This window comes from Cricetulus griseus, chromosome 4, assembly GCF_003668045.3.
Source record: "Cricetulus griseus strain 17A/GY chromosome 4, alternate assembly CriGri-PICRH-1.0, whole genome shotgun sequence".
Lineage (NCBI taxonomy): Eukaryota > Metazoa > Chordata > Mammalia > Rodentia > Cricetidae > Cricetulus > Cricetulus griseus.
The window spans coordinates 16,878,248-16,900,144 of NC_048597.1; the positions used below are offsets into that span (position 1 = coordinate 16,878,248).

The 21,897-nt window shown below is 42.5% G+C and overlaps 1 protein-coding gene across 6 annotated transcripts in view; it reads left to right on the forward strand.

Annotated features, from left to right (window-relative positions):
- C4H21orf91 (chromosome 4 C21orf91 homolog) overlaps positions 1–21,897 on the forward strand; it is a 60,251-nt gene that overhangs the window by 15,136 nt on the left and 23,218 nt on the right. The window contains exon 1 of one of the 6 annotated variants that reach the window (XM_027412387.2): positions 20,811–20,969. The exons of 1 other annotated variant lie outside the window; for it this stretch is intronic. The gene's annotated coding sequence lies outside the window, so the exon portion shown is untranslated. Of the gene's footprint in view, positions 1–20,810; positions 20,970–21,034; positions 21,054–21,237; positions 21,691–21,897 lie in introns of those variants that run through there. 4 more of the 6 variants (XM_027412388.2, XM_027412385.2, XM_027412389.2 and 1 more) reach the window with 4 other exon arrangements.

Below are 21,897 nucleotides of genomic sequence, written 5' to 3' on the forward strand. Positions count from 1 at the left end.
TATAATATGCTAAACATACTTAGAAAACATAGAATAAAAACTTTAAGGTAACTCATGAATAATTATTGTGCTGCTTAGATGAGGTATTGATATCCTGGATAGTTGTCTTTGATGTTTGTGGTATTAGGAGTAGAAGGCAAGGACTCATGACTTTCTACACATGGTCTATTAGTAAAATAAAACATTAACAGTAGCCCTGACTTCTTAATTTTCATAATGTGGCTCTCCCCAAAAATATTAAATTACTTTAATTGTTTGGCTTATTCTTGTGGTGGACTATACTACACTAGATACTGTGAGGACTCAGTTCATGAACAAAAAGGAGAGAAAGAGAGAGAGAAAACACAATATACATGTATGCTTACACACAGAGAGAGAGAAAATATTAAAGTGTTTAATATTGAGTTATGTCCCATAAAATTTAGGCTGAAATACAGAAGAGGGATTTTGTGAGTGTTTGCATGTAGGTGCATAGGTTCATGGGTGTACACGTGGAGGGTATGTGTGCATGTGTTGTGCATGCATGTGCAGGCAGAAGATTGATATTGGATGTCTGTTTCAATTGCAATACACCCCATTTTTGAGACAGGATTTCTCACTGGCCCTGGAGGTCATTGATTTCAGCTAGTCCGGGTAACCAGCAAGCTCCAGGAACCCTCCTGTTTCTGCTTCTCCAGTGATAGAATTGTAAGTGTGCCAGCTCTTATGTGGGTTTTGGGGATCTAAATTCAGATCCTCAAGCTTGCTCAGGAAGCATTTCATCAACTGAGCCATCTTCCCAACACCCAAAGGCAATTTTATTAACAATTAAATGATGCTCCAAAACCTGGTCTGAAAAATGAAGCTCAAAGGCTATGTGGTCTTTGCTCGTTTGAAAATAGCTCCCATCATTCCCTTCCTATCTCCACATCCTTTGGAAACCTGGCCTTGAAACGCCTCCCATCAAGTGCAAGGGCAAAGAGACAATTGCATCCATTCTGAACAGAAGCTTCTGAAGCCTGATCTTCTTAGAAACTTGATGAGCTACCATGTGATGACACCGGGGTGAGCGTGCTGGTTAACACGGGTTCTACTGGTCCCATGAACTTCTTCCTTCTGATAATGGGGCTCTCCATGCACCACATATGATAGTACTTTAATCACCTGTGTTATGCTTGTGGTAGACTGCAGTGCCCTAGACACCATGGGGAAATAATGTGACTGTCATTCGAACCACAGAAACACAGCTTCCTTACTGACCAGCAGCTAGAGCTACTCAGTTAAACCCAGTTTCCATAGCTGTTTTTCCACAGAATTATATGTTACGATAAATCTTTCTGCCAAATGCCGCCTGAGCCCCACCGCCACGTGTGAGCTTTACACCAGACGCCTGCCCAAGTTAGGCCCAAATGAATACACAGAAACTTGTATTAGGTTCAAAGCTGCTTGGCCAATGACTAGGATTCTCATCTGCTAACTCAGTCTTAACTATCATAAACCTATATATTTTATAAGACTTATCGGACGCCTTGTGGCGTCCCTCCTGGTCAGTGGATCACATCGTGCCACTGGAGCAGGAGCAGAGGGGAAAAGAGGGGCCCTTCCTGTTTCTCCTTCGCTTAAATATGAGTCTCCTTGCTATGTCACTTCCTGCCTGGATCAGCACTTCTCTACTTCATTTCCCAGAATCCTCTTTGACTCCTAGTCCCGTCTACTTGCTGTCTCATTGGCCAAACAGTATTTTATTTAACAATCAATAAGATAAACATACACAGTACATTCCCCATCAATTATAACCTAATCAAGTTACAAAATTCTGTAGCTGCATGGGTCAAAGATAAATCTGAAGATGGCCCTAAGGGCTTGGAAGATGGCTAAGTGGGTAAAGTGTTCTCAGCCATGAGGGCCTGAGTTTGAATCCCCAGAACCCACATAAAGTCTGTAATACCAGTACTCCTGCATCGAGGTGGGAAATGAGGCAGGAAGATTCCTGGGAGCTCATGATCAGCTACCCTGATCTAGGAAATGGCAAATAACAAAGAGATCCTGCCTCAAACAAGGGGGGAAATGAGGACCAATACTGCAGTGTATTCTCTGACCTCCATGCTGTGAGACACACACACACACACACACACACACACTACCACCACCAGCACCAGCACCACCACCACCACCATCACACACACACATACACCACACACACACACACACACACACACACACACACACACACACGCACACACACACACAAACAGAGAGAGAGAGAGAGAGAGAGAGAGAGAGAAAATAATGTTCAAAAAAATTTTAAGCAAGAGAATTTGCAAATTTGACACCAGCCTATACTTCATTGTGAGATCTTTCTGTTAAAATACCTAAATAGTAGGCTTGATACTGTAATAACCATTTCAAGAGGGGAAGGTTCCAGCAGTAATTAAGTTTAACAATTTGTGCAAGCCTATCTAAGGTTTCATCAACTAGAAAATCATTCTCACTTGGCAATTTATTTTTGGAGGCTTAATATATAACAAAACTTAATGTTTCAATCAAGCCATCAAATTATCGAAGTGGCAATTCTATCACTCTTCCTTCTAGACGCCAAAACTGTTTTTTACATGGCTATCCCACTGATGGTGAACCTGACATTGCCAACTGTTGTTCCTGTGGGCTATGTAGTTGGCCTCACCACTGACAGCCCCTCCAGAAAAGACCCTGTGTGATCTCTGCCTTTGAACATTGCTAACCACAATTCAGTGTCTGACTGACAGAGCATGAGTGGCATTCCCACAACCTAGCTTTTTGTCACCATCTCTCAATACTTTCTGCTTAACAAAACAGGGGATCTGCAACTGTGGCAAGAATAACAGGAAGGATGCCCTCAAACCTTAAAAGAAAAAGCTACCTAGGCTCCAGAGGCAGAAGCAGGCCTCTTTGGACTCTGAGTTTGAGACCAGCCTGGTCTACACAGTAACTTCCAGACCAGCAAAAGCAACAGTGAGACCCTGTCTCAAAATAACAACAAAAGCTATCCAGGTGCCATCATGTTACGTATCTGCATTTTTAGTGATGTAGAGAACTGCACACAGAATACAATCCTACCCTCTGCTGTGAGGTCTCCTTTTCCTCTTCCTTAGTAAACTGGTTCTGACTCTCCCCTTTCCCATTCTGGGCCAAATGAAACAAATACACAGACATGGAACTTAGCGAAGTAATTAGCATTTCCACTGTCTCTGTAGTTCCTCATTGGTCAGACTTCTTAACATCAATGGTCATTCAGAGGTGTTTATTAGCTTTCGATTATTATTGGGGTCTGATATGGGGTCTCGCACAAAGTAAGCCTTAGAAAAAGCAAGTCCATGTTCATATGTCAGGTGATTTTAAAAGGGGGAAGTATAGTTTTTTTTTTAATATGATAATGGTCATTTCTTATTAACCTAAAACCCTTTCATCATCCTGTTTTTTACGAGATGTTTGCTCAGAAAAAGAAACATTAGGATAAAACGATTTCTTGAAAAAGAATGTTCTAAGACAGCAAAGACTTCAGAAGAATGCTTACAGAAAGAAGTTAAACTCTTTTTCTTCATGCAAACTGATAGCAAGTGAGTAAGAGTGTTCTGAGGCCTTGTTTGTAATTTCTAGTAGGGGGTTTCTAGATAGACCCTTGAATGAAAATGTTCTTCCTTTCCTGGACAAAGTCCTGTTCTTCAGCAGGGTGCACAGGTTTGCGAGTGGAGTGGTGTACATGGGCAGTGAGTAGGAAAGGGGATTCTGATGAACAGAGCCTTGGGGGTTGGGGATGCCCGTGCAGCAGTGAGGGAGAAGGGAATACTGACTTAGGTAGGCAGAGGTGCTTAATTAATTCTGATGATGGTCAAAGAGATGACCATCAAGGTCTCCTGAGCAAATTGGGAGCACGGGAAGAGGGGAGAGTGAGCTAGGAAAATGAGAAGGGGAGAAGAGGAGGGGTGCGGAGGACATGAGGGAGCAGAAAGGTTGAGTCAGGGGAAGAATAGAAGAAAACAAGAATGGAGATATCATAATAGAGGGAGACATTTTTGGTTTACAGAGAAATCAGGCACTAGGGAAATGTCTGGAGATCTACAAAGATGACACCAGCTAACAATCTAAGCAACAGAGGAGAGGCTACCTTAAATGCCCTCCCCTGATAATGAGATTGATGACTGACTTATATGCCACCCAATAGCCCTCATCTAGCAGCTGGTGGAAGTAGAAGCAGACACCCACAACTAATCACTGAACTGAACTGGAATCTGGTTGCAGAGAAGGAAGAGTGATGAGCAAAGGGATCCAGACCAGGCTGGTGAAACCCACAGAAACAGCTGACCTGAACATCGGGGAGCTCTTGGTCCCCAGACTGATAGCTGGGATACTAGCATGGGACTGATCCAGACCCCAGGAACATGGGTTTCAGTGAGGAAGCCTCGGAAATCTATGGAACCTCCTGAAGTAGTTCAGTACTTATCCCTAGCATAGGTGTGGACCTTGGAAGCCAAGACACCCTATGGAAGGCCTCTCCATCCAGGGGAGCAGAAAGGATATGTGATAGGTAGGGTTTTAGTTGGGAGGGGGAAGAGGGAACTGGGATTGACATGTAAAACAATCTTGCTTCTAATTTAAATTTAAAAATCTGAAAAAAAAAACCAAAGAGATGACCATCCAAGGATGTCTTGAGTTAGTCATGTAGGAACAGCAGAAAGGGTAAATACTACATAAAAAAAAATGACTGGCCTCTTACCCCTTCCCCAGGTGAGTAGCAAATCTGACACACCTACCTGGTAGGCCAGCATTAGAGCAGAAATGGCAGTGTGGGTTGGGTCTCTACAAATGCCTTTTGCCAATGGAAGTCAAGAAATAAACTCTCCTTATATCTAAGCAGGTCTCAGAAGTTACTTGAAAAAGACATCTGGAGACCAAAGAGGCTTGAATTTTTAATTCAACTTTAACTATGAGTCAGCCAAGTAAGGTTGCAGGGATTTCAGAAGGTAGGTAGACTTTGGATGATTGACAAATACAACAGCCAAAGAACAGAGATCTCCTTCCCTGACCCCTCCGAAGATCCACAAAGGAGCAATGTAATAGTACTTTATTGTCTGGACCACCAGGCCACAAATAAAAACACACAGACTTATTATTAATTATGAGAGTTTGGCCTTTAGCTTAGGCTTGTGCCCAACTAGCTCTTATAACTCAAATTAAGCTGATTCTGTTTAGTTGACATTCTGTCATGTGGCTCAGTTACCTCTGCTCTGTACCATGTATGTCTGACTTCTTCAGAGTCTCACTGGTGTCTCTCTGGAGTGCCTAGATTCATCCCAGAGTTCTCTCTCTCTCCAGAAATGTACCTATTCTCTCCTGTCTAGCTATTGGCCATTCAGCTTTGTATTAAACCAATCACAGTGACACATCTGCACACAGTGTAGACAAATATTCCACAACAAACAATAGTATCATGAAAGGGAAAGAAGGACTCTAGCTTTGACAGATTTTAAACCTGAAGTGACTAAGAAAGCATGAGAAAGGCTACAGTTTTATACCATCATAGGAAATAGGGCATATGAAGTACAGCAAGCTCAATTAGAAATGTTACCTATTTCATATGTATGAAATCTATACTTACCATTGCTATAAAGGAATTTACTGTGTTCTTAAAAGGACTACCCTTTCTCTGAGCCACAATAGGCACTGCGTTAAAAACAGAAAAACATAAATCGCTGACTTAGCTGAATAGTTACTATTTTCATTATACGTACCTTTCTCTCTACAGTAAGCTCTGCTCATAGCTGAATGCTATTTGGATCATCAGAGTGATTCTAGCCAATATTCTTGCTAGAAGATAGTCCAAAGATGTCCAGTTGAGGCTTAGTTAACTGGTCTCGAGTAGTCAGAAAAGACAGATTAGTTATTGAAGTTGATCTGTCATTGGGGTAAAGTCAAGGAGAGTAGAATCATTCTCTGGCAGTGGGGAGATTGTTAACTTCCTCATGGAACAGTTAACAAGGGCTGGGGAAATCTCAGGTGATCGCAACTGAGGGGTTGACTGGAACTTTCTGAGTAGAAGCTAAAACAAAATCTCTAAACATTCCCCAATACACAGACAGCCCCTATAACAAAAATTTATCTTGCCCCAAATGTAAACAATCCTGAGGTTGAGCAATATCAGGTACAAGTAAATTAGAAGCCTAATCACTTTTAGAATCTTGGGGGACTCTGGAAGCTAACCTATCCTTCTGAATTTTTAATATGAGAAATTCCATGTACAGGAGATCCATCATTTTGTGAAGGACATGATAGACCGGCCTCTAGAATTGTTGGGATGAAGGGCATCCCGTTGAAGAGCTCTTGGTTAGAGCATCATTGTTGAACTTAGTTTTAGTTGTAACTAAGAACAAGAAGCATACTGATGGCACTCAACTCCCGTTTGAATTTAAATCCTGTACTATGAGAAGTGCGGAAGAACAACACAGAGGAAAGGAAGGAGCCTGGTGAGAAACAGGTTCAGCTTTTTAGATGTGTCAGTTTAAGAAACAAATCACTAAGTGAAAAAATACAAAACTTAAATTATAAAATGGTCACCAGATTTGAAGTTTGAAGAAATATTCTAACTTCTGAATGAAAGAAAGCCATAAATTATTTAAGCAATTGCTTCATTCACTTAATCAACCAATGGTCATCAGCCTTCTCTCTCTCTCTCTCTCTCTCTCTCTCTCTCTGTGTCTGTCTGTGTGGTGTGTGTGTGTGTGTGTGTGTGTGTGTGTGTGTGTGTGGTGTGTGGGGATTGAACCTAGGGTTTTGCCTATAATAGGCATCCTATTAGGAAGTGATATTCCCCAACACTTATTGATTTTTTAATTCTGAGAGTCTCATTAAATTCACAAAGCTGGCCTTAAATTCATTCTGTTGCCCAGGCAGGCCCATGAATTTATAATCTTCCTGCCCAGCCTCTTTAGAAGTTGAGTCATAGCCTGTGCTCCTTGTGCCTGGTCAGTCATCAACCCTCTTAAGATCATTATTCTTTTCTTAAGGAGTACTATGTAAAAACACAAGGCACCTAATTGCTATAGTTTATAATACAGTACATGTCAACCTCAAACCCAAAGCCAATTTGCTAAAACACCTGTAAATAATGAAGTATTATGTTGGAATGTGAGATGTGGAAAACAATACTTCCTAATATCCAAAAAATTATTAAACTTGATAATCAGTAGTTTGGTGTACAGTAAAGTAATGAACCTTCTTTCTGAAGGCTAAATGACTTCCAACACATCAATATGTGACCAATGTTGTAGTGCAAATAATTTTAAAACTTTCCCATATATGCCTCAATGAAACACTTTCAGTTTTCAATGAACTGATAACTATGATCCCGAACACTTCTATGTGTGCTTTTTGAACACCTGTGCATAATCCCTTGTTAAATGCCTATTGAAGTACTTGACCTTTTTTTAAATACATATACTTTTAGTACTGAGGGGGAAAAGCAGTTTACAGACTATGGGTACAAATGCTTTATCATTTTTTTGCATTATAAAGTACTAGTACACCACATTTGCTTATTTATTTTTGTTTTGTTGTTGTTTATGGTGCTAAGGATGGAATCAAGTGCATTTTGCATGCTAAGCAAGTGCTCTACCACAGGAGACATCTGCAGACTGCATTTCATTTTATCGACTATGCCTTGAAGTGAGTAGATGTTGTAACTGATTGATTCAGTGTTTTTCCATGATTAGTTAGTTCTATGTTTTATTTAAGAAATACTTTCCTACCTTAGTGTCTCAGAGGTATTTTAGTATTTCTGTCTTCTCAAAGCTTTACATACAGTAGACAGCACAGAACTGCCAAGTACATAGATGGAACATACATCTCCTAAATTAATTGTTAGGTGCAAGACATACTAGCACTTTGGTAGGCTGTTATTATGTGCTTTTAAACATACACCCAGTCTATGACCCAGCAATTCCACAATTGGTATTTACCAAAGAGAACTGAATAAATGCCCCCCAAGTATACATAAGTATTTATAGGGGCTGGGAAGATGGTTCTGTTGGTTAAAGAATTTACCTTGTGAGCACAGGTACCTCCTGATTTTGATCCCCAGAACTCTCGATTAAACAGACAAACAAAGAGCTCAGGAAGGTGCTTGTCAGACTAAGTTAGGGAGATGCCTTGGGGCTTGCAGGGAAACTACAGACTATAATAAGCCCCATCTCAAAAAATAAACTGGGGACGTGCAAGATGGCTTAGGGCATAGAGGCACTTGTGCATGGTGGGCCTGGTCACCTGAGTTCTATGTCCAGATCCCACAATGTAGGAGAAGAAGAATGAATTTCAAGAGTTGTCTTCCAAACGCCACACATAGCATCACACACACACACACACACACACACACAGAGAGAGAGAGAGAGAGAGAGAGAGAGAGAGAGAGAGAGAGAGAAATTAATTTAAAAAGTAAGATGGATGTCACCTGAGGAAAAATAGCATAGGCTGTCCTCTGATCTACACACACACATTGTTTATAGTAGTTATATTCACAACAGTTTAAATTAGGAACTATACCACTGCCCTAAACATGTAGCAGATAACCAAATGCTAGTTTAAACACATGACCATATACTGATGTCTACAATGGCATTCATGAACCACAAAATGTTAAGCTGAGCCAATGATAACAGATACAAAGAGTTCAGCTACTGTAACAGAAAATTGAGTCGATGAGCACAAAAGGAGGAAAAGTTTTGTTTGGCTCACAGGTTCAGCAGTCTTAGTCCATAGTGAGTTGATGGTATTGCTTTGGGTGAGTGATGAAGAAGAAACCTGAGTGGGTTTCACATAGCAGGGGAAGCTGTTCTCTTTATTCCAGTGAAGAAGTGAAAGCAAGAAAGGGGTCAAGGTCCTAATGTCTCCTTCCAGAGTACACCTACAGTGTTCTTTCTCTTAACAGTCCAATTCCACTGCCTTCCAAAAGAACCATGGACTGGGAACCCTTAAACACATGGGGAGACACTTACCAATGACAGCAAGTACACAATGTTCAATCTTAATTACATGGCATTCAAGACAGATAACACTAATTAATATCAGTAGAAATTTTTTTGTCTGTCATTGTCACAAAGTGAGACCATATAGGAATACAGGGAGTTTACCAAGGTGATGAAATGCTTTACATCTTGACAACAGTGTGGCTTGCCTTGTTTCTGACAATGGTGTGACTTACATGCATGAATTGGTTATAATGTGCACTTAGAATCCATACATTTCATCACATGTAAATATAGCTCAAAGAGTGGGCAGTATCCCAGTTTGGGGGTTACATATTTGCCCTGAATGTCACATCAACTGAAAGACATATACATCTTCTAAAGTTCAATTATTAAGCCACATTGTCGCTCAGTGTTTCTCAACCTTCCTAATGCTGCGACACTTTAATACAGTTCCTCATGTTGTGAGGAACCCCAACCATAAAACTATTTTCATTGCTACTTAAAACTATAATTCTGCTACTGTTATGAATTTCGAGGTAAATATCTGACAGGTTGAGAACCACTACTGTATCTGGACATGGTAGTTTATGTCTGTAATCCCAGCACTGTGGAAATTAAGGAAGGAGGTTTGTCACAAGTCCAAGGCAAAGCCTGGGCTGCATAGTGAGTTCCAGACAAATCTGCCCCCCACTAACACCCCATACCACTCCTCATTCACTCCCCAGGAGGATGAGGCATTCCATAGAACATCATCAAAGTCTGTCACATCATTTGGGGCAGGGCCTAGCCGCCCCGCACTCCCGTGTATCTCAGCTGAGAGATTATTCCCCCATTGGGAATGGGCTCCCAAAGCCCATTCATGCACTAGGAATAAATACTGTTCCACTGCAAGAGGCCCCATAGACTGTCCAGGCCTCCTAACTGTCACCCACATTCAGGGGGCCTAGTTCAGTCCTATGCTGGTTCCCCAGCTGTCAGACTGGGGTCTGTGAGCTCCCACTTGCTCAGATCAGCTGTTTCTGTGGTCTTGGCCCCTTTGCTCATCACTCCTCCCTTCCTACAACTGGATTCCAGGTGTTTGCCCCAGTGCTTAGCTGTGGTCTCTGCTTCCATTTCCATCGGCTACTGGGTGAAGGGTCTATGATAGCATTTAAGGTAGTCATCAATCTCATTATAGGGGAAGGGCATTTAAGGTAGCCTCGCCACGATTTCTGAGATTCTTAGTTCGGTTCATCCTTGTGGATCCCTAGTGCCAGATTTCTCTTTAAACATATAATGGCCCCCTCTATTAAAGTATCTCTCTTCTTGCTCTCCTTCTCTATTCTTCCCTCACCTGGATCTTTCTGGTCCCTCATAGTCTCCTCCCCTCTCCTCTTCTCTTTCTCTTACCTCCCTCCATGCTCCCATTTGCTCCAGAGATCTTGTCCTTTTCCTCTTCTCAGGGGGAGCATGTATGTCTCTCTTAGGGTCTTCCTTGTTTCCTAGATTCTCTGTGGTTGTGAATTGTAGGCTGGTAATCCTTTGCTCTATGTCTAATATCCACTAATGAGTGAATACAAACCATGTTTGTCTTTCTGTGTTACCTCACTCAGGATGGTACATTTACACAAACAGAGAACTACTCAGAAGAAAAAAACAAAACAATGGGATCTTGAAATTCTCAGGGAAATGGATGGAATTAGAAGAAACCATCCTGAGTAGTTTGGGGATTTCTGAATGATTCTTGGAGATAGTCAGGCTCAGTACAAAGAAAATGGTGTCTCATACATTGCCATAACAGATGGTTGCTCCCATTAGAGACAGGAGCGTTTAAGCCACTATAGACCACTTGTACATGTCTCATCTCCATGCACCTAAACTGTACACCTGGCAACCAAAATTCACCTCCTGGCTGATGTGAAGATAGCTGCAGAAATGTAAGGGGAGAGGCATACCCAATGCAGCCCTCAGATGCATTTCTTGCCCTACATTCTTCTGTTTTGTTCTTTTGTAGTGTGTGTGTGTGTGTGTGTGTGTGTGTGTGTGTGTGTGTGTGTGTGTGTGTGTTGCACATTTTTATGCTCATACAGATATCAGAGACCCCTTAGGAACCATCCACCTGATTATTTTTTAAAATATTTATCTTATCTTGGGTGTGTGAGTGTTCTGCACATGGAGCTTCGGTCCTCATATCTGACAGCAAGTAATTTATCCAATGAGTCATCTCCCCATTCCCCTACATCCATCTAATGATCCCTATGGAAGTCTGATGAACCTGGATCTCTAGAAACTCTCCTAGTGGGCACTTCAATCACTCAGTACACAACAGAGAACACTTGGCAGAATGGTAGCAAATAAATATGCTTTTCATTATTGATGCCACAGTTAGTGCTCTTAGGGTCATATTCATCTCTGTCACCATGGAGCTGTCACTGTAAGGCATTCTTCAATGTCACAAATATGAACTGTAGATGGCATATGACCCTGGGTAGCACTGGGACTACCAAGAGCATAAGGAAATTCTTGTGACCACTTTAAAATAAAGATTCTAAAAATCAAAAATATCACTTAGTCCAGGAACAGCAGATGGCTTTTCTAATATTTCCTCCTTTTAGAAACTAATCTTCTATTTTTGTTTGTCTTGCTAATGTATACAAAGAATGGTTACTAAAATAATAAGTTAGTATGTGTTTAAATGAAAATTCTGTTGTCTCTTTTATATCTAGTTAACTACATCTAGTGACCATACACTGCAAACCCAAAGCAACTGTCATATCCTGTGAGAGAACTTGGTGATCATAAGTAGATTTCATCATTCTTAAAGAACAATGATAAAAAGAGGGATACTTGGGCATAAATGTGCTTGAGATGAATTTTGGATTACATCAGCCCATCTCCTAATCTGTCCGCAATCAGTGTACTGCTCAGTATTACTGTTCTTTTATTTGCAGGCTGGCCTGGAACTCTCGATCCTCCAACCTCCAATCCTAAGATCTAGACTATAGACAAGTGCCACCATACTCAGTTTAAGTTGCTCCTGGGTATTGAACCCAGGAATCCAAGGGCACTCAGCAACAACTCCACTAAATACCTGAAACTTGTCACTACTTTTACTTGAGTTTTCTAGATAAACTATTTCCCCAGACAAACTTTTAATTAAGTCTGATACAATAAATACAGTAAGTAAGCCTCATAGTAAATGACATGCTTTTCAAAGTGTGAGCCTCATCCTCAGTATGTATGTGTCATTTAAAAATCAAGCTATCATAAGATCCAGGCATAAGCTCACATGCTCTTCTGACATAAAGTGTGATGACCTGGTTTAAATATCTAGATCTCACAGTGCAAGGAGAGAACCAACTCCTGAATGTTTGTTTTTCTCTGACCTACACACACACACACACACACACACACACACACACACACACACACACACACCAGATACAAGCCACACAAAGAAATCAGGGAGGAACAGAAGGATGCAGGGAGAAAGATGTAGAATAAAATAAAACTGTAGTGTTCTTTCTCACTTGTCCTCAAAGCTATCACCTCTCAGCCACAAACTTTTCTGAATCACAAGGAAACCTTAAATTTTATGTCTATCTCAATGCACATGCCAGCTGTGGAGTCCAATATCTGTCTAGATTTCAATTTCTGGTTTGAGTATTCCGCACCTAGATATTTGATCTTTTCATCATGGGCTATAAAAGTCAACCCTGATAACATGTTACAGAACAGAACTTCCTCTAACTTCAGATGTCAAATTTAAACTTTCCTTTTATGGCCTTGATTTTAACAGTGAGAACTGTATACATCACTAATGACCCTCTTTGGTCTACTGTGGGGAAAAATCAGTGTCTTGGTAGTTAACTCCCAATCTTCTTCCAGAAATGCTCACACAGAATTTATCCACAGGCTAAAAAAGCACTGATGTATTCTTAACAGGACAGTGGATGAGGACACAGCTTACCCATCATGTCACATTCCTTAGACAGCAAACCCCTTAAATGCAAATATTTGTAACCCAAATATTCAAAGAGGTGCTTGCCTAAGATTAGATTATCATCATTTTAAGAGTGATATTTTCTTTAGGATTAATGATTCCAATCAAGCAGCACTTGAAAATGATCTGGCACTTAGAAAATTGATGAACAAAACTGAGATAAAACCACCACATGTCAGTCTGAGTGGAAATTAAAAAGAACCTTAAAACACATAGTTATCAATCTCCTGTTTATGAAAAAAGGAAAGAAATGTAAGTCTGCATTTTAATCTCAAACAGAGTCTTAAAGCTGGTACTGGGTCTAAGATTGGAATCTGGTCTTTAATCTTTATTAGCCAGTTTTAATGTAATGTGCAATACATTCATTCCCACATTCCGCTAACACCTTTATTGAGCAATGAAGCAGCCTACATGCTTGGCCTCTTCTAGAGGCCATGATTTTTCAGCGGGACACATAGACACCTGGAAGAAAAGCATGGTTCTCAAGGGAGCCCTTTCAGTGCAGCTTTAGGGTAACCAGAAAAGCTACATGGCAGATTCCAGGTTATAGCCTAGAAAGACAGCTGCTACGTTTCTTTATGTTCTCTTCCCAGCTACTTGCAATGTGCACAAATTAGAAACGTAATTCTTAGAGACAATCTTTTGAAATTGAGCAATATAAAGAATGCCAATGTGGTTCATGATTTCTTTACCACTTAGTTTTTTGGTTTGATTTTGTTTCTTGTTTCTTGGTGTGTGTGTCTGTGTGTGTGTGTGTGTGTGTGTGTGTGTGTGTGTGTGTGTGTGTGTGTTTGTGTGTGTATGTGTGTGTGTACAGTTTGTGTGGTATATGTATTTGCTAATCTGGATGCATGCACAGTTGTTCAAGGTCACAGATTTGCATGTGCATGCTATGGAAGACAGAGGTTGACAGAGGGTGTCTTCCTTGACTGGTCTCCACCTTTATTTTGGGGGTAGGGTCTCTCACGAACCTAAGTTCATTGATTCACCTAGGCTAGCTGACCAATGAACTTCGGGGATCCGCTGATCTCTGCCTATCTCAGCACTTAGGTAACAAGTGTGAGCCTCCCTCCAGGCTTTTTGACATCAGGTCTGGAGCTGTGAACTCAGGCCCTCCTGCTTGCACAGCACACACTGTTACCAAGTGAGTTTAAATCAACTCCCTTCCTCTGGTAACAGCCACCACTTTCCTCTGGGGACATTCTTCTCCCATGTCAAGATATCAAATTCTACCCCATCCTAGATAATTAAGTAGTTGACCTTAAAACTGATTCAGGGGTCAGCTCATGAATTCAGAATCTGATTGTTGCAATTAGTGTCACCCCAACATGTTGCGTGACAATGCTCCTGTCATTCAGCTGACCCCGCCTAGCTTTACATTGAGGCTGGACATTTGACTGCCCTCACTCTGTCACCTCCTTGGCACAAGTCAATGACCAAGTATTTCTAAAGATGTTACAGAAGACAAGAACTGAAGCTAACCCACAGAGTCCCATTTATAGCATGCTCATTAATATCTCATTGGGATAAAATAATACATTCAAATCACTGTAGTGAACCATCAGGTTGAAGGGACTAGAGAGGGGATGAGGAGGCAGAAAGAAGATGCAGTGTATGGCAGGTGTGGTGATGCCTGGCGAAGCTGCGGGGATTGTGAAAGCAAGAACGTGAAAGAAATAGCAGCACGTTAGTAGCAGGAACTCGTGTGGGTTGAAGTTGACCAATGAGTGGGGATGATTTTTTACTGTCACACATATACAAGAAATTTTCAGGAAAGAAAGTTATGTCCTCTCCAATGACACTGTAGGCTTACTTACATACCTCTTTTTCTTGCTTTTTGTCATGGAAGCCAGGAAAAAATCACATAAGACCTATTTTTCTCAAACCTGTTACCAGTCGATTATATATAAACAAAAAATTGGCTGTGGTCTCTTAGGAAATGCCTTGCTTCCTGACCAAAGTGAAAGATGCAGCTAACCCTCAGACGTCCCCACATTTCCCATTGCTATTTTCTTTCCTAGAGGAAAATACAGTGCCTAACTAGAGAGGAGAGCAAAGCACAGAGTCTTGACAATGACAACTGTGAGGCAGTTGGCTCTGTTGATCTTGTTCAGACACACAAAATAAGCCCTTACTTGATTCACATGTTATTAATTTGGGGTTTTCTTCCTTGTATATCAAATGATTCGTAGCTATTCTAAACCCAAATTCAGGGTGATGACTATTTTTAGATCAAATCTAATTATAGAGATAATCTTTGTTTATAGTATAGTTTTGCACACTTCAGAGTCAGTAATTTGAGGGGCTTATTATTATCTGTGTGTGTGTGTGTGTGTGTGTGTGTGTGTGCGCGCGCAAGGTGGAGGTCAAATGGCAACCTTGGCCCTTGTTGTCCACCTTGTTGAGTCAGGGTCTCTTGCTCACCATCACTGCATCCAGAAGAAGAGCACAGCCGATTAACCAGCTTTCAGGAATTCCCCTGTTCTGTCGCTCATCTTGCCATAGAATGATTACAGACATGTATTACCAAGCCTGGCTCTTATGTGGGTTCCAAGAATTCAAACCCATTTGAGCAGCAAGCTCTTTACTCACAGAGCTATCATCTCAGCCCTAATTACTAGTTTTGAAAGGACTATACGTAAAAATAACCACTCAGGTCCCTCAGTGCCTGCCTCTGGGATTTAGGAGCATTGAGGGCCAACCTTTTGGAAGGATGACTTTACTCCTCCCTATATTGTCAGGTGGAAGGTGGGGTCAAAGTGGTTTCTCAGTGATTTCAGACAGAATAGAAAGAGATAACCACCATCCTGGCTATTCTCAATAATTTACTTAAAACAGAAGATAACTATTTAATAAATAAATGAGATTTTATCAAAAACAATAAACTGGAAGTCCGCTTGTAACTGTCTAAATGCTAAAGAGATTAAAATATTCATTCCTGTTAGGAGAAAGGCACAAAGCCATCATGAGTTTCTAGAGGAGGGTGCCATCTGCCTTCATCTCAGAAAACTCTTTGAAGAATACACTGAGAAACTAGATGAAAGATCTGCAGATATAATAACCAGGAATGCCAGCCAGGATGAAATAAGGAGTACCAGAATAGCTCATAAAAGAAAGCTGGCCAGACACAGTATACAAAATACCTATTTTTAAATGGTGGAATGTGGATTATATAGCATGTAGTTTTTAATAGAAAGGAAGGCAAATGGGATAAGGCCCATGGTGCCCCTGGTCTATGCCTAGAGGTATCTTCAGAAAGTGTGAGGAAAAACCAAGCTGCAATGAAGAGAAGGAGACGGCATTTGGAGATGATGGTGTGACGGCAATTAGCAATCGATAGTATTAGAAAGGGAAACCTATACACAGAAAGTGTTTCAAACTTTCCTATAAGTCTTCGGCTGGCGATAAAGTGGGGCATGTGTAGGATGAGACCTCAGGAGCTGGGGGAAAGAAAATACCCCAGAGAGAAAGAACAACCACTGGGGACAAGTTGAACATCCACTGGAACTCCCGGGAATGGGAGTCGTCTGAGTTTGACTCAACTAAGACACAGAATCTTTCTTGAACATCTGTGACATACAGCAGAGAACTCAGGCAGCCATTTTCTCAAGGGTGGGACAGCTACAGGCATTCACAAACTGAGTTTATAAAAACAAGTTTGGAGAGAATCGAGCTGAATGACACTAAAATAACCTCTCAAAACCAAGTCCAAACTCCTTTAAAACTTCATATATTCAGTGTATCAATTTTGAAACACTGCCATAATAAATTAAGGACATCTGTGGCCTAAAATCATATCCACCTATTGTTTCATAAATGAATGAGTGTGGTGGTTTGAATGAGAATGGCCCCCATAGGCTCAAAGATTTGAATGCTTGGTCACCAGGAAGTGGTACTATTTGAAAAGATTAGGAGGTGTGACCTTGCTGGCAGAACTGCCACTGGAGGTTTTCAAAAGCCCAAGCCAGGCCCAGTGGCTCTCTCTTCCTGCTGCCTGTGGATGGAGATGGAGAACTCTCAGCAACTGCTCCCATGCCTGCCTGAATGCCACCACACTCCCTGCCCCGCTGGTAATGGTCTAAATGTTGGAAACTGTAAGCGAGCCTCAGTAAAGTGCTTTCTTTTATAATTGTCCTGGCCATGGTGTCTCTTCACAGCGATAGAGCATTGACAAAAACAGTAAGAAATGCAGCACAGTGTGCTTCCATTGAATGCTCTGTTTATTAGGAAGTCAGTGTGGTTAGGAGTGAGGTCCCCTTCCCTGCCACTTCCTGCTGACAGCGACTCACATCTCTCCATTCCCCACTTGTTTTGGCTCAGTCTTCAATGCATCTCTGGCATCAGTTAAAGATTTCTGCTTTTAAGGGTTTCTATGATCACACTCACTTATTATCATGCAGTATTTTTCCCATTAGTACCTCTCAAATAAACTTAAAAGCTGAATGAAATGTCTGTACATTTCCTTACACAATTCCTGCTTGTTTAAGGGAATAAAGATGGTTTATTCTGAGGCCGAATATGAGTGATCACAGCCTAGAGTCACAAACTTAAATTGCTCCAAATTCCATGGAAGCTGTTTTGTGGAATGTTTACAATAACGGAACAAAGCAAGTCAGAAATCAAACCATTTTTTTAAAACACACGGGTGGAAGTATCAAAGACGTAGGTTATAGCCAGGTCTCTGAAATCTCATCTATCGGCTTCAGAGGCTATCTGACAGCATTCTAAGTTAGCACTTTGATTGGTCCAGAAGAGCGTTTTGTTAGGTTAACACAGTCTGAGAAATTATATCTGTTTATCAGAATGCTCCCAGAGGCGAGAAAGAAATAGCTCTTTAGGGGATAAAGACAGCCCCAAATACATAGGAGCTGGGCTCCAGATCTGCAGCAGTCCAGCCTCTCCACAGTCATGGACCTTTTAATCAGCCAATCAGCCTTGGTAGACACAGCTTCTTTCCAGGAATTCTTGTTCACAGTATAATTCCATCTGCATAAATGCTATTGACTATGTATGTATGTATGTATATATGTATGTATTATGTATGTATTTTACTACACTTTCTCTTTTCTGGGCTATAATTGCAGAGTATTAGACTTGGTTTTGAAAGTCTACATCAAAACATTACTAATTCTTAAATCCTTCACTCCTTTGAATATATTCAGATTCATCTGACATCATTTCCCTTTGGCTACAGAATGTCCTTTGTCGTTTCTTGCAGTGTTGGGAGCAATGTCTTTTGGTTTCTCTTTGCCTGAAGGCATATTTATTTTCAAAGCTGCACTGTGTAAATAAAGAATTTTAGGAGTCTGGCACTGTTTCCACCTCTGAAAGCCTTTATTGCATCTTGGGTGGGGTCTACACGGTTTCTAATGAGAAGCCAATATTGGTTCTTAACTCCTCAAATATGGCTCTTCTCAGTCTACTTGATTTTTGTCTTTTCCTTGTTCTTGTGCATTTGAGTATCCATTGGTTGGGGTTCTTTTGTCTACTTTCAGGTTTGCTGAGCTTCTTGGATATGTGGATACTTTTTTTTATTTATCAAATTTCGAAGTTTCTTTGCACCAGGACTGCAGTCATACATATTAATTTGGATGCTGTCATGCCTGAAATCACTAACACTCTATTTTGTCCTCTTGTGTTTTCTCTTTGCACTTCTTTTCTTTCTGAGCACAGATCTTTTCTTCTGCCCTATCTAATTGCCTTTTAAACCTGCCCCAGTAAAGACTTCATTTCAGAGATATTCTTTGCAATGACAGGAACCATCCCCCTTTCATTTTCAAACAAAAAGTGTTGTATTTGTGAGTTTTGTATCACGGTAATAAAAGCACCGCGCAGGAACAACTTAAGGCAGCAAAGGTTTATTTGGTCTGATGACTTCAGAAATATTTCAGTTCATCCCATAGCAAGGAAGGCATGGGGAGGCAGTGCAGCTCTTGGCAGTTGGTGTAAGCTAAGTGGCAGTGGGTGTTCACATGCCAGTGGATCAGGAATCAGAGGGCAGCCAGCATGAGAGACTAGGCTAATAATTTTCAAAGGTATACTCCCAGTAATCCATTTCTGCTAGCTACAGAAGTTTTCACCTTCCCTAAAACAGTACCACCCATAGAAGAGGAGCGCACGAGACTTCAGATGGTGAACCTATGGGGAGCACATCTTAGGTTTAAACTATAACGGGTATCCATCTATTCATTGAGGGTATATTAACAATTCTCAATGTATATAGCGGCATAAGCCTTAGGAAAAAGCTCTTTGGTTGTTAGTCTTTAAAAGTGAAATGCATACCACAATGAGGATGCAGCTTATGGGTACGGTGCTTATGTAACTCTCCTGACACAAAATAAGCCTATGTTCACTATATCATCTATCAATTCCACCCGAGGGAACATATAGGTAAGATGGATCTACTGTAACTGAAAACTTATCAAAGTGACACTTGATGTAACTCATCAATGTCACAAAAATTAATAGGTGTCACTCTTACTTAAGTGAAGTAGATGAATCAGTAACACTGACTTCATGTGACTATATTACAAATGCAGTATTTCTGTCCCCATCCTAAACTCCCTAAATCAGTACCTACACCTGAGCAGGACTCCCAGATATGTGGATCTGCAATGGTAAAGGGTGTTGATGCCACTGTGAGAACCTGAGCTTGGATGCCCAGAACCCAAATAAAGCCAGTAGTAGTCAGACTATAAAGTGGTAGTCTGTAACCCCAGCACCGCTATGGCAACTTGGGGTCCGAGGGCAGGGTGATCACCAGACACACCCACTGGCCAACCCGCCTGGACTACACAGCTATGAACAATAAAGAGACCCTTTCTCAAACAAGATAAAAAATGAGGACACATGTGAAGCTGTCCTCTGACCTCCACACACATGCCAGGGTATGTACATGCCCCACACTCACACACATCATACACACACACACACACACCCACACACACACACACACACACACACACCCTTTTTAAAAATCACTTTTACGGGCAGGTGGTGATGTCACACACCTTTAATCAGGAGGCAGAGGCAGGTGGATCTCTGTGAGTTCGAGGCAAGCTTGGTCTTCAGAGTGAGTGCCAGGGCAGACTCCAAAGCTACAGAGAAGCCCTGCCTCAAAAAACCAAAAAACTAAACAAACAAAAAAAATCACTTTTATGGAATAGATGAGTAGAATCCAGTTGCAAGGTATTTTAGCAATTAGCACACCTCAAATTTTAATGTGCATAGAGATCTGGGACATTTAAAACTATTTTATTACTATAATTATTATTTTATGGGGGTGACATGTGTCACAGTGCGTGAATGTGGGCTCATAGGACAGCTTTGTGAAGACAGTTGTCTCCTTCCACCAGGACTGGAACTCGGGTTAGTGGGCTTGCCATAACAAATACTTTAAGGGCTGAGACACCTCCAGTCCTGGGAGCCGGGAGTCTTGTTCAGCTGCAGGAACTAATTTAGGGAATTTGGGGTAGGACAGGAGGAGATTCTGCATTTGTAACAATGTCACAGGAAGTCAGTGTCCCCGAGTCATCAACTACACTTCAGTAGCATGGGCACAGATGACTTTTCTGAGACGTGGATTAGTGGTTTTACTTTAGCAGCCTTGAGTTCAAGCTCCAGTTTTTGTTTCTAAGGAACTACGATAAGGGGTTAGTCAGCGCTAAGCTGCAAGATGAGAGCTGAGTTTCCTGTTTCTCTTCTGTGGGCTGTTGAGAAAGACTACTATAGAAACGTAACTGAAAGTGGTACGTAGACTTTTGGCCTAGGAAAGGCTTAAAGAGTCAAGCAGATGATGAAAGTGAATTTGCATACTAATGAGAGAAAAAAGTTTAAGAAGGGCGGCCATAAAAACAAGAGGCGGGACCTCGGGAATGTCCTCGTGGATGCGCATGGGATGTACCATATTGCGGAGAGGGGCGCCTCATCCAGACAATCTGAAAGAAGTGAAGCTCGTTTCTAGGATTATACCTAAATCGAGATACCTGAATAACCAACTTTTATCTCATTCTGTAAGTCAACCAACGTAAGACTGGATTTCAGGGACAGCAAGTGGTTCAGCTTCCTGGTTTCGCGGCAATCCACTCCCCACGCGTGTATGTGCCTTTCTCCCCCGCCCACCGCACCCCAACCCCGTGCTCAGTGGGCGAGCTCCTGCAAGCCGCGCGTGGCTGGAGTTTGCAGGGGCTGGAGGGAGGCGGACCGGACGGGTCCATGTGCGCCACGCGGAGGGGCGCGCGCTGCGGTGGCCCGGGAGCGAGCGGGGGGAGCTGTGCGAGCGCGGGTGGCCGAGGGCGGCCGCACTCCTCGCCGGCGGGGCGGGCACGTGGGGCCCCGGGACTGTGGGGCCCCGCCGCTCTCTCCCGTGGGCGGCTCGGGGTGGCGCAGGCGGCCGGGGCGGGGCGGAGCGCTGTGCCGTCTGCGCTGCGGCGGCGGCGGAAACAATAGTGCGGATCGTGGCGCGCGGACGGCGGCCCGCGGAACCGGACGGTAAAGCTCCTCTCCGAGCCGCTTGGACGCGCAGGGCCGGTGCCGGGACGGACGGACGGAAGGACAGACGAGAGGACCGTGTGCCACGGGACCCGGATCCCACCCCGCGCCGGCCACCCACGACCCTCGAGTGGCGCCCCCGGGACCCTCCGATCCGAGGCTGCCGGCTTTCCGACGTGACTCATCCCTTCCCGGGTGTCCGCGTCCCCACGTGCGTCTTTCCGCGGCGGAGCCGGGATCGGGGTAACCGAGTTAGCGGACCGCCTCCAGGCTCCCGCCGAGAAGTTGGCAAAGCCGCGTCCCAGCGGCTGCTTCTGGTCGCCCGGACCGACCTGAACTTGTTTGACAGACCTAGAGTCTGTGCCGGAGCGACCCCGGGGGGCGGGTGTCCCCCATGGGCAGCCTTTTCCTAACCCTGTGCTTTTCACAGTAAAACTGGGATACTGTAAT